The 13,671-nt window shown below is 41.8% G+C and overlaps 1 pseudogene; it reads left to right on the top strand.

The window, feature by feature from the left end:
- The first annotated feature begins 295 nt into the window (after positions 1-295).
- Positions 296-13,671, top strand: part of LOC149990150 (A-kinase anchor protein 4-like) — a 49,649-nt pseudogene continuing 36,273 nt past the window's right edge.

Raw genomic sequence — 13,671 nt, 5'->3', positions numbered from 1 at the left:
CCCATGGTTGGAGGTTGGGGAAGTACTTTTAAGGTACTTTGCATGCCAATGGCAGGCTGGGAGCTAGATAATAGCTGTGCTGCTGCCTGGGTGAAAGGGCAGATGATAAGGCTTAAGATACTTTTCATAGCAATGATTTATGGTGGATAGGGTCAGCATTGAAAATTGGGGGAGCCGTCAGGAAGGGGGGCATGCTGTTTGAAAAGATGTAGAAGGGCCCCTCCATTGACCATGAGGTCTGGTGTGAAAGAAGGGGCCATGCGGTTTTGGGCTAAGAGCTGGAGTAAGAAGGAGCATGGAAGAGAAGTGGAAAGGAGTGCCCCATGACGTGGTGGAGCAGGTTGTAGGAGCCATGTGACAAGAAGCAGCTGTGCAGTGTGCAGTCAGGAATCAGCCATGTGACCTGAACTAGTAAGGATGCAGGCATGCTGCTGCTTTGAACGTGCCCCCTCCAGCTCACTCCGAAGCCACCAAGGACGCTGCCTTACAGACCCAGACTCTATATGGACTCCTGAAACTTGGGCATCCCAAGAGCGTCAGGCTCAGGAGATCGAAGAGACTATACCACTGAATCCCCAAGGACTCCTATAAAAAATCTCATACCACAAAGGCGGGAAATCGAAGCCGTCAATTTTAATGAACAAAAACAAACAAGAAGACTCCAACATGGGGAGACACAGAAACATCCTCCCAATGAAAGGAAAGGAGGGATCCCCAGAAAAGAGAGAGTGATGGAATAGACATAAGCCAACTATCAGATACGGAATTCAAAAGAATGGTTATAAAGAAGCTCCATGTACTTGACAATCTCAAAGAAAACTACAAAAACCTCCAGGGAAATTACAAGGAACACCAAGGAAACTACAAAGAATCTCAGGGAAGCTACAAGGAACTTACAGAGAACTACAACAGCATAAAAAAGGAAATAGAAACTATTAATAAGAACCAGAAATAAATGAAGAATACAATTTCTGAACTGAAGAACACAGTAGAATCCATCAAAAGCATGCTAAATGAAGCAGAGGATCAGGTCGGTGAGTTAGAGTACAATGTAGAAAAAAATTCCCAGACAATACAACAAAATGAAAAAAGATTCAAAAAGAATAAAGAGGGTTGAAGCGAACTGCAAGACAACATGGGACTAAAGAGCATTAGAATCATAGGGATACAAAAAGGAGAAGAGGAGGAGCAAGGGATAGACAACCTGAGAAAAAATAATGACAGACAATTTTCCTAACCTGATGAGAGAAAAAGTCATGCAAGTTCAGGAAGCACAGAGGGTCCCAATGAAGATGAACCCAAAAAGGCCCACTCCAAGGCACATCATAATTAAAATGGCAACATTCAAAGACAAAGCGAGAATCCTAAGAGCAACAAGAGAAAAACACCAAATAATATACAAGGGAGCTCCGATAAGGCTAGCAACCGATTTCTCAACAGAAACACTACAAGCCAGAAGGGAATGGCAAAAAATATTCCAAGCAATGAAAAACAAAGGCCTGCAACCGAGACTACTCTACCCAGCAAGGCTCTCCTTCGAAATGGAAGGTGGAAATAAGGAGTTTCCCAGACAAAGGAAGACTAAAAGAATATGTCTCCACCAAACCAGCATTGCAAGACATGCTAAAGGGAATGCTTTAAGAGAAAGAAGAAGGAGAGGGAGAGGAACACAGGTACAAAGGGAAATGAATACATACATGTCAATAATAACCTTAAATGTAAATGGATTAAATGCTCCAACCAAAAGGCATAGGGTCTGAAAAGGATACGAAAACATGACCCACATATATGATGCCTACAAGAGACACACGTCAAAACGAAAGATTTACACAGACTGAAAGTGAAGGGATGGAAAAAGTATTCCAAGCAAACGGACAGGAAAGAAAAAGCTGGGGTAGCAACACTTACATCAGACAAAACGGATTTCACAGCAAGGGCCATAAAAAGAGACAAAGAAGGACATTTCATAATACTTAAAAGAACAATCCATCAAGAAGATGTAACCCTGGTAAACATATACGCACCCAACGTAGGAGCACCCAAATATATAAGGAAAATTCTAGAAGACTACCAGAAGGATATCAACAGCGACACACTCAATAGACAGATCTCCGAAGCAAAGAAACACCAAGGATATTGAGGCATTGAACAACACACAAAACCAAATGGACTTAACTGTTATATAGAACTTTTCACCCCAAACAAGCAAAATATACATTCTTTTCAACGGCACATTGGACATTTTCAAAGATAGACCACATAATAAATAGGACACAAAACAATCCTCAACAAATTCAAGAAAATTGAAATCATATCAAGCATCTTTTCGACCACAATGCTTTGAAACTAGAAAGCAACCTCAAGGGAAAAAAATCAAAGACTTCCAAACTCATGGAGAATGAATAACAGGATATTAAGAAATGAATAGGTTAACAATGACAGCAAGGAAGAAATCAAGAAGTTTCTGGAAACTAACGATAATGAATACACCACAGCCCAAAACTTATGGGACACAGCAAAAGCAGTCCTGAGAGCGATGTTCATAGAAATACAGGCTCACATGAAAAGTATAGAAGAATCTCAAATAAAAAATCTAACCCTACATCTACAAGAACTAGAACAACAACAACAAACAAAGCCCGGGAGAGTAGACAGAAGAAAATCATCAAGATCAGAGCAGAATTAAATGACAGAGAGACTAAACAAACACTTCCAAAGATCAACAAAAGCAGGAGCTGGTTCTTTGAAAAAACAAACAAACAAAACCAAAATCGACAAGCCTTTGGCCAGGCTCATCAAGCAAAAAAGAGAGAGGACCCAAATAAACAAAATCAGAAATGGAAGAGGAGAAATCATGACTGATACCACAGAAATACAAAGGATTGTAAGAAATTACTACAAACAACTGTATGGCAAGAAACTTGACAACCTAGATGAAATGGACAAATTTCTAGAAACATACAATCTTCTAAAACTGAATCAAGAATAAGTAGAAAGCCTGAACAGACCAATAACACAGAGTGAAATTGAAATAGTAATCAAAAGTCTCCAGGCACACAAAAGCCCTGGACCGGATGGCTTCACAGGTAAATTTAACAAAACATTTAGGGAAGAACTAACTCCTACCCTAATCAAACTATTCTAAAAAATCCAAGAAGAGGGAAAAATCCCATACTCTTTCTATGAAGCCAGTATCACCCTAATTCCAAAACCAGGTCAAGACACAACGAAGAAAAAAATCTACAGACCAATATCACTGATGAATATAGATGCTAAAACCCGAAACACAATATTGGAAAACTGGATTCAGCAACACATTAAAAAGATCATACACCACGATCTAGTGGCACTCATCCCAGGGATGCAAGAATGGTTTAATATTTGCAAATCAATAAATATAATACACCACCTAAACAAAATGAAAGACAAAAATCACATGATCAATAAATGCAGAAAAAGCATTTGATAAAGTACAACACCCATGGATGATGAAAACATTCAGCAAAATGGGAATAGAGGGAGCATACCTCAACATATTTAAGGCTATAATTGAGAAACCTGAAGCCAACATCATATTCAAGGGACAAAAATAGAAAACATTCCCCCTGAGATCAGGAACAAGACAAGGATGTCCACTCTCTCCACTCCTATTTAACATAGTGTTGGAAGTTCTAGCCACAGCAATCAGACAAGAAAAAGAAATAAAAGGCATCCAAATAGGGAAAGAGGAAGAAAAACTCATTATTTGCAGATGACATGATAGTGTACTTAAAAAACCCTACAGACTCCACGAAAAAATTACTCGACATAATAAGTGAATTTGGCAAAGTAGCAGGGTACCAAAATAAATATACAGAAATCGAAGGCATCTCTGTACACCAACAATGAAATATCAGACATAGAAACAAACAAACAAAAATCCCATCAACTATAGCAACAAGAAAAGCAAAGTACCTAGGAATAAACTTAACCAAAGAGATAAAAGACCTGTACTCAGAAAACTATGTAACACTGAAGAAAGAAATTAGGAAGGTACAAATAAATGGAAGCAAATACCATGTTCGTGGGTGGGAAGAATCAACATCATTAAAATGTTCATACTTCCCAAAGCAATATACAGATTCAACGCAATCCCTGTTAAAATACTAATGACATATTTCACAGACCTAGACGAAATACTTCAAAAATTTAGATGGAACCAAAAAAGACCCCGAATAGCCAAAGCAATCTTGAGACAGAAGAACACAGCAGGAGGAATCAGAATACCAGGCATCAAACTATACTCCAAAGCCTCTGTGATCAAAACAGTCTGATACTGGCATAAGAACAGACATACAGATCAATGGAACAGAATAGAGAGTCCAGAAATAAACCCGGGTCTATATGGTCAACTAGTATTTGACAAAGGGGGAAGGAGCAGAAAACGGGGTGAGAAGAGCCCCTTCAACAAATGGTGTTGCGAGAACTGGACAGGGACATGCAAAAAAATGAAACTAGACCACCAACTTACACCACACATGAGAATAAACTCAAGATGGATCAAAGACTTAAATGTAAGTAGTGACACCATAAAAGTCCTAGAGAAAAACAGGCAGGAAAATTTCAGATATCCCATGTAGCAATATTGTCACTGATACACCTCCTAAGACAAGGGAAATAAAAATAAATAAATAAACAAATGGGACTACATCAAACTAAAGATTTTCTGCTCAGCAAAAGAAAACAGCAGCACGATGAAAAGGAAACCAACCATATGGGAAAACATATTTGCCAATGATACCTCAGACAAGGGGTTGATCTCCAAAATATATAAAGAACTTACTCATTAAAAACCAAGAAGACAGACAGCCCAATTAAAAAATGGCCAAAAGACCTGAACAAACACTTCTGCAGGGAGGATACACAGCGGGTTCATAGACACATGAAATAATGCTCAACGTCACTAACCATCAGAGAAATGCAAATAAAAAAAATCACAATGAGATACCACTTTACACTTGCCGGAATGGCCATCATGAACAAATCAACAAACAAGTGCTGGCGAGGATGTGGAGAAACGGGAACCTTACTGCACTGTTGGTGGGAATGCAGACTGGTGAAGCCACTATGGAAAACAGTATGGAATTACCTCAAAAAAACTAAAAATGGAACTGCCTTTTGAACCAGCAATTCCACTGCTAGAATTATACCCCCCAAATCCTGAAACCTCAATTCAAAAGAACTTATGCACCCCTATGTTCATAGCAGCCCTGTTTACAATGGCTAAGTGCTAGAAACAACCTAAGTGCCCATCTGTAGGTGAGTGGATCAAAAACTGTGATACATTTACACAATGGAGTACTATGCAGCAGAGAGTAAGAAGGAACTCCTGCCGTTTGTGACAACATGGATGGAACTAGAGAGAATTATGCTTAGTGAAATAAGCGAGGCAATGAAAGAAAAATATCATATGATATCCGCTAATACAGGAGACTAAAGAGCAACACAAACAAACGAACTGAATAGGACAAAGACTAGAATAGCAGTCAGTAGTGGGGAGGGGGGAGGGAGAGAAGGGGGATAAGTAACGGAAGGGTTTAATCAAAGAACGTGTATAAATGACTCATGGACATGGACAACGGGGTGGAATATGACTGTGGGAGAAGGGGTGGGCTGGGTGGGGCGGGGAGCAAGGGGGGGGGGAGAATGGGACAACTGTAATTGAAAACCAATAAAAAATAAAATAAAATTATATATATGTATATATATATATATTCAAAAAAATAAAGTAACCCCAAATTCTCGGAGACTTGGACATGAAGATGCTTCTAATGTTTTAGTTCACAACCACATCTGACATGCCCGAAGAGAGAGGATACACAGAAGAAGACAAAACAACAGGGGGCACAATCAATAGCAACTCCGTAACCTCTAGCTTCATAGTTCATTTCAGGCCATTGGGAAATCAAGTTCTCAAATGCACTAGCTTTGATATTTCAGGTCCTGGTATAACTTCTGTTCTATCCCATCTGCTCTTTGCTTGAGCAAACAAAGAAGTGGAAGACAGAGCTTTCGTGTCCCCAATCAACAGCCACGAGTTTTGGAAGAACTATTTGGAAGCTCTATTCTCCTTTCCCCTGTGAGGGCTGTAATCATTTCTGAAGGAAAAAGGGAGGAGCCAGTGCTTTGAAGGTGGTGTCTCCAAGAGAGAGCCCCCAACACCGCCCTCAGCACCACCCCCAGAGCCAGACGTTCTTTCATGTTCACCCCAACTCCCCCTCCCTACAGTGACTAGCAGTTTCATGGAGCTTCTTTGAAATGGCAGGTTTTGTGATTTGAACTGTCCCCCAAACTTGTATTTCCATAAAAACGTGACTTGGCAGTTCCCTTTGTTATAACAGAGCAACACTCTCAATGTTCTGTTATGAAGAAAATACATTCTTGCCTATTTTTGCACCCCTCATTCCCAGATGAATTCAGCATAAACCTTCTCACTGCTTTTTTTGAAGCTTCTCATACAGTCATAGGGCAGATATTGTCATAAGAAATTTAAATATGAACAAGCAGAAGAAATGGTTAGGAGTCTGGAGCCAAATTAAATAACCATGGACTGTCTAAGCTGCATCGTCTGAATACTTTAAGCATTGTTTTATATATCCTTTTAACTGAAATGTTATTTTGAGATCAATATCTACAGTTGGCTGTAAGAAATAATAATAAAAAGAACAATAAAGATTTCATTGGGCTTAAATTCTATTTGTAGAATGATTGAGTGAGATGTGATATCTTGGAACATTTTTTCTTATGTCATTCACTAGTTTCACAAATGCATAGATGGCACGCCTACCTGGAGATGTGGGTTGTTCTTATACATACTATTTAAACGAGAACTACTACAAACTGGAAAAGCATGAACTGTCCTCAGTTTTCTCAAAGGAATAAAAAAGTTAGATTTCTGTCTCACCTGCAAATAATCAGATCTGACTCTAAAGATACATGCATCAGCCAATTACCAAGCTCTGTCTCCCAATTTCTCCTTAACAAACAAGCAGGAACTCACTTTTTGGGCCATCTACTCAGAGAAGGAGAAGCATGAGCACTTGAGCAAAGAAACACACAAAGATAATTATAGCAGTCCAAGCAGAGAGAGGGGTGTTGCAGAATGTGTGAAAGAGCAATAGCCAGCAATTTTCCAAGATAAAGAATCATTTCATGTGGTATAGTTCGTGTGTCCAAACCACTATCTTCATTCATTCACACACACACTCACACACACACACACACACACCCCTACACAAGCACAGTTATGCAAGCACATGTACAAACACATATAGGCTCTTCATAGTAAAACTTCTAGGAACCAAAGCAAAATGCAAGACCTTAGAAGCGAAAAGAAGAAAAGCCAACCTGCTTATTGGCAGGGCCGTCTTATTGTTTAATAGAATGATTTGGAGTCCAGGAAAAGCAAAGAGGGAGCAATGGGACACTCAGAAGGGTGCCACGGTTGGTACAAAATAGACAGGGGGAAGTTAAGAATAATATAGGAAAGGGGGAAGCCAAAGAACGTATATGCACGACCAGTGGACATGAATAATGGGGGTGGGATTGCTGGAAAGAAGGGGGGTACTGGGCCGAGGGGGAGCAGAGGGGGTAAAATTGGGACTACTGTAACAACATGATCAATCAAATATACTTAAAAAATAAAGAAGGATGCCATGGTAGGCAGAGTGGGCACCTGTAGGTCTGGAAAAACCAGGGGAAGCAATGGTGGTTCTGAGAACTCATGACCCTAGAGGAGGAGGCCTCAGAGCTTGGGCTCAGATTTGTAAGGAAAAGGGGCTGCCCAACTCTGTGTGGTTTCTCCAGGAGGTCAAGGGAAGGATGCTCAAACCCAAGACCCCTCCCACTGTTGATGGGGAAAAGTGAAGCATTCCAGCTGCAGCTCTGGGATCTGAGAGGGACCACCCCCGCCCTTGACCTGGGACTCCGATGTGTCAGGAGACTGTTCACCAGTCTGTCGGTGCTGGCCCCTACTGCAATCACATGCCCTGCCCCTGTCATATGAAGGGCCGTTATTGGGGTGGCCCCAAGAGGAGCAGGAATGGAGAGGAAGGTACAGCTGCTTGTGTCACTGTGTCATGTCCAGACTGCCCGTGGCCCCCTGGTTGAGCCTCACAGGCAGCTAGAAGGCAGAGGGAAAATGGAATGGGCAGAGTGCAGTGTCAGGATCATACAGCAGTGTACAGGACTGAGCTGAAAGGCATGGGTAACCTTTACCTGGAACCTGCTTCTTCTGGAGGCGCATCCCTGATAAAGAACGCAATGGTACATACTACAAAAGCTGTTTTTCTTTAGAAACACAAATAAACATATACAAACTGTAACATCAGCAGCATTCACTTTCCAACACATAACCAAAAAACACAGAGCCTTCAAGAAGGAACTTGTATTTATGCTTGTACAATAAAGAAGGAGCCATTAACTGATCTGAATTGTTTACTTAACTGTAATTAATGGTATGATACGAGGACATTTGACTGGTAGAGAACACACTTCTTTGTGTGTGTGTGTGTGTGTGTGTGTGTGTGTGTGTGAGCGACTCAGGGTGAGCACAATATCATCCCGCAGGTTACACAAAGTTACCTTACATCTTCCAACCCTGCCTATTTGTCTTGTTTGCAGGCTTCAAATCCTCTCTCTCACATCACACACATAATAGCTCTTTACTATGAGCAGGTGTAAATGAATAAGCTTATGGCTTTAAGGGTTCATGTGACAATCACTGTAAGTAAGCAGAGGTGTAAAAGAGAAATACTTGGGGATCTCTGCTTTCAAGAACTCAGGTGACAATACCCTCATGCAACAGATGTCACTGAGGACACTGACATGGGGATGGGGTATGACAGGTTACTCAACCACCCTAGCCCACAACAAGAGGAGCTGCCATCCTCTCTTATAAAACAGGAAGGATCAGAGCTCTTAATGTCCAACTAAAGGCCAAACACTGGCAACACACACACACACACACACACACACACACAGGACTCACATTGATTGGAGACACCGACTAGTCTTGATGTTTCTACCGTTACTGCAGCTCTCCAGTCTGTAAATGTTTCTGCCACCAGAAAAAAATGGCTTACCCTAGTTGCCATGGAAACTGGAATGGAATGTCAACAAACCGTTCTCTATGGAAACTGGTTTCCATAGATGCACAGCATTGATCTAGCTCTCAGTCAGTTACACCCCAACCAATCCAAGGAATGAATGGATGAATAAATTAATAAATGAATATAGAGAGAATACCTGATGTTCTCATGGAATAAGCATTGAGGGGCAGGAGAGTTTTTAACAAAGGGTGCCATGGAAAACCAAAAGGATAACAGCTCTGTCCTCCCTTGATTGAGACACATACACACACACACATCAGACACACAATCACACACATGCAAGTTTGTGCACTCAGACACACAATTCGGTTCCACGTCCTGTTAAGGACCTCTTCTCAACCTGCCAGGACATATGAGGCATGATATGTTTGTGCAGGTGATATCCAAGGAAACTCTGTCAATTGAAAATGACCTAAAGAGCCCTGGCCAGGGTGGCTCCGTTGTTTGGAATGTTGTCCTGTACACCAATAGGTTGCAGGCTTGATTCCTAGTCAGGGCACATACCTGAGTTGGGGGTCTGATCCCTGTGTGGGCCATGTTTGGGAGGAGACCGATCCATATTTCTCACATCGATGTTCCTCTCTCTCCCTTCCTCTCTCTAAAATCAATAAACGACATATCCTCAGGTGAGGATTTTGAAAGTAAATAAAAATGAAATGAAATAAAATAAAGTAAAACAGAGGGGACAAACTGAATGGATGAAACACCTGGAAGCCAGAGGAAGGCAAATCAGGGACCCAGGGTCCCGTGGCACGACCAAGGACCTTGGGTCTACCCTCAGACAAATGTGTATTGACAGGGTCATCAGCACAACATGCTTCCTGGGAAGGGATGAGCCCACAAAGAGCCCTTGACCTAGGATGATCGGAGGTCAGGATGAACCTCTCCCATGTGGAATCTGAGCTCAGTGTGTATTGCTCTAAGCACACTCACTGCCAACGGACATTATGTTCAGAGACAGGCTCCTGTCGTCGGGGCAGAGGGCACACACTTCCTCTCTCATAGTCATTTACAGGGGGGGCAGAGCTGCCCTGTGATGTAGCTCTCCCTTCCGTTAATGAGCTCCAGGTGACCTTCTGTGGTCAGTCCTGGGCAGTGACGTGCTGGGGACAGGCCCTTGGGACGGGAGAGTGCAGGTCTGATTTCTAGGGTCTTCTTATTTTCACGATGTAAATTCTCCCATCATGGCCGATTTCAAGCCACCAACATGGGGTCCACTGGATGCAGAATTGGCAACTGATGCCCCAGATAAGCCTTCATGGGCTGATGGCTCCAGACAGACCCAGCACAGCCCAGGATCCCAGCCTCTAGGGCCAGACAAAGCCATCCCACTCCACATGCAATCCACAAGAGAAGGCCAAGCTGGACTTTTCTATAACTGTAGGCTTTCAACAGGTTGTTAGTGTGGAGGAGAGGGAGAAAGATATCAAGACCTACCCTCTAGCCTATCCAGTTTTGGGGGACGGTAAATAGTGTGGTACATTCACAGTCAATGTTTGTAAATCAGAGAGGCTTTCCAAAAGACGGATACGGGTTTGAGTCTGAGCTCTGCTTCTCTTCAGCTGCGTGACTCTCATATTGTGACCTGACATCTCTGTTCCCTAGTCTATAATTTTGACAAATCAATTAATAGCGCTTCTTCTCTCAAGAGGCTGCTTAAACACCATTGTTGATTTATTGGTTATAGCCATTCTGATAGGTGAGAGGTGATATCTCATTGTGGTTTGAATTTGCATGTCTCTGATGATGAGTGACATTGAGCATTTTTTCATAGGTTTCTTGGCCGTCTGTCTGTCCTCTTTGGAGAAGTGTCCACTAAGAGCCTTTGCCCACATTTAAGTCAAAACCACACTTTCAGTACTTATTTTATTTTCAAAAAGTAGAGTGATTTTGACCTGGCTGGTGTGGCTCAGTTGGTTGGGTGTCATCCCACAACCCGGTCAGGGCATTTCCTTGCCTCCCTCCCTCCTTCCCTTCCCTTCTCTCTAGAATCAATAAAAGGAATGAAATATTTGAAAGGAATAGAGTGATATTTTTCATCAAGCACGTTTACATGGAAGCAACAATGGGCTTCCTATTATTTTAAATTGATGCATTAAAATCAATAGCTTAGTTTTCCCCAAATACTGGACTATTTTATGACAGTGGACTGAAAAGTGTTATTTTTATAGTTAAAATTGCTTGAAATCAAAACTGACACATTGTAAAATTAATCATTGTAAAGTATTCCATTCGGTGGCATTGCGTAAGTTCACCGTATTGTGAAACTATCAAGCCTGTCTTCTTACAAAACACTTTGCCAAGTCCTGAAAGAAATCTTTTACCCAGTAACAACTCTTCATTCATTCCTCCTGCCCAGAATCCCTGGCAACCACTGAACTACTTTCTGCCTTTACGGACTGGCTTATTCTGGACACTTCATGTACATTGAATCATACATTATGTGACCTCTGGTGTGTGGTTTCTTTCACTTAGAATAATGGCTTCAGAGCTCATCCACATTTTAACACTCTTTCTTATGGCTGTATACTGTGCCATTGCATGGATAGTCTGCAGGATGTTTATCCATCCGTCAGCCCATGGGCACTTGGGTTGCTTCCATCATTGGCTGTTTTGAATGTTGATACTTCCGTGTTTTTAAATGTTTTTATTAGGGGGGTGGGGGTGTATCCCTGGGAGTGGAATTACTGAATCATGTACTTATTATATGTTGAAGCTTTTGATGGAACACCAAACCATTTTCAACAGCCACTGTAGCATTTAAAAGTACCACGAGCAATGTGTAAAGCCTTTGTTTACTCCACTCTCCCCATGACACTTGTTATTTCCCCTTTTTTCTGAGGGGTCATCTGGAGGTCATGTGATAGCAGCCTGAGAACGACATCTCAAGGGCGTGAGGACAAGATGGTCCCCATGCAGGAAGGCTGCCCTAGAAATTTCCTTCCTGTTTTGATTCAAGAGAAATTGTTAACTGCTTTTGTGGGGCCAAATGGAAGGTTCACCTGTTCTGCTCATCGGCCAACATAGACAAGGAAAATCTTCATTCTTTCACATAAAACAGAGCATCTGCACTTATTAAATATTATTGCTATTCTGACACAATTTTTTGTTAGTATGTCCTATTAGACTGAAGGCAAACATTTATAAAATATGGGAAATTAATTTTTAACAGAACTCCAAAATTACTTGTACTCAGACAAAGAGAACAATGATTTTTAACCATTAACAGTTTCACCTGCTGTGTTAAGAACATGAACTCTTCCAGAAGCACACCAACGACCATTGACACTGTGGTCTTCACATGGGCAATTACTGACGATGCCTATTCGTTAGCTTTCTGCCTGGGAACTCGGCCATATCTTACACAGCTGTATAACATGCTGGGGGCTGTGGGGGGCAGGTGAGGGACCAATGAACAAAGTCTTTAAGCAAAGAGGACATCGACTGTTGAAATTACAAGACATACTTAGACTTGGGCATAGCACTCAAGCCTCTGACTTGATCTTAGAAACCTGGGTTGAGCTTACTGCTTTATTGTACTAATTATTCTATGTGAGAACCAAAAAACGATGTTTTTCTTGATGCAAAAAATGTCCGACTTCGGACTAAAAATGTACTCTCTGTTTGGGCATATGGAGAGACACGTTGCAAAGGGCTTGCTTATCTTTTGTCATTGAGTGCGTGTATGTTGCAATGCAGTTCAACATCGTTCACGCGAAGATAAAGCTTGCAAGGAGGCGGGACCAGCAAAAGAAGAGAAATAACTTTATCTTTGACTTACTGAGTGGCTTTCTGAAACCTGAGTCACCAGTTTAGGGTTGTCCTGTGCGAAAGGGCCAGGAAGCGATAAACAAAATAAATGACAGAATCCTAATGGAAAAGCACTGTTCTGTGAGCTACCAGTCGGGAAAGAGGAAGACTGGATACAAATGTTTATGCTAGCCACACGTCCAGTACTTGGGCAAATCAGTTTCAAGACTGAAGATAGAGCTGTGTGATGTTTATGACACCATAAACTTAAAGTGATTAATAAACTTGTTCTGGGAACTATAACCCTGGCCACGAGCCAGACTTGCCCCTACCCCCGGGGTTGTCTTTAAGTCTCAACAGGACACTGGAAGGCCATCAGGGAGACATGACTGAAGGCCATTCAGAGGGTTTCCATGGGAACTGGGTTGAAAGAATGCTTATTATGCTTTGGAGCATGCTCTGCTTTTCTTATCTCTTAGTTAACTATAAGCAATCTCTAGCAAGGAATGTATGAAACCTTGCGCCTAATGCCACAGTGCTGTCAAGATGTTTAATAGACCCTGACACGGACTGGTCACTGTGCCCTCTGTACTGGCCCACGTATCCTGTAATTGTCAACTGTAATCCAAACACCTAAAAGCTATTGATGATTTATGAGTTTTGACTTGTATCTCCCATGCGTACCCTTCTCAATAAAAAGCATGAGGGGTGGAGGTCTTGCCCTTTCTCCATTAGAGGGAACAGCCACCTCCCTTACCCCCACCCCCCGACA

The sequence above is a fragment of the Furipterus horrens genome, unplaced genomic scaffold (genome assembly GCF_987537825.1).
Source record: "Furipterus horrens unplaced genomic scaffold, mFurHor1.1.pri manual_scaffold_22, whole genome shotgun sequence".
NCBI lineage: Eukaryota > Metazoa > Chordata > Mammalia > Chiroptera > Furipteridae > Furipterus > Furipterus horrens.
Note: the sequence above shows the minus strand (reverse complement) of the source record. Positions and strands in the feature narration are given on the sequence as shown.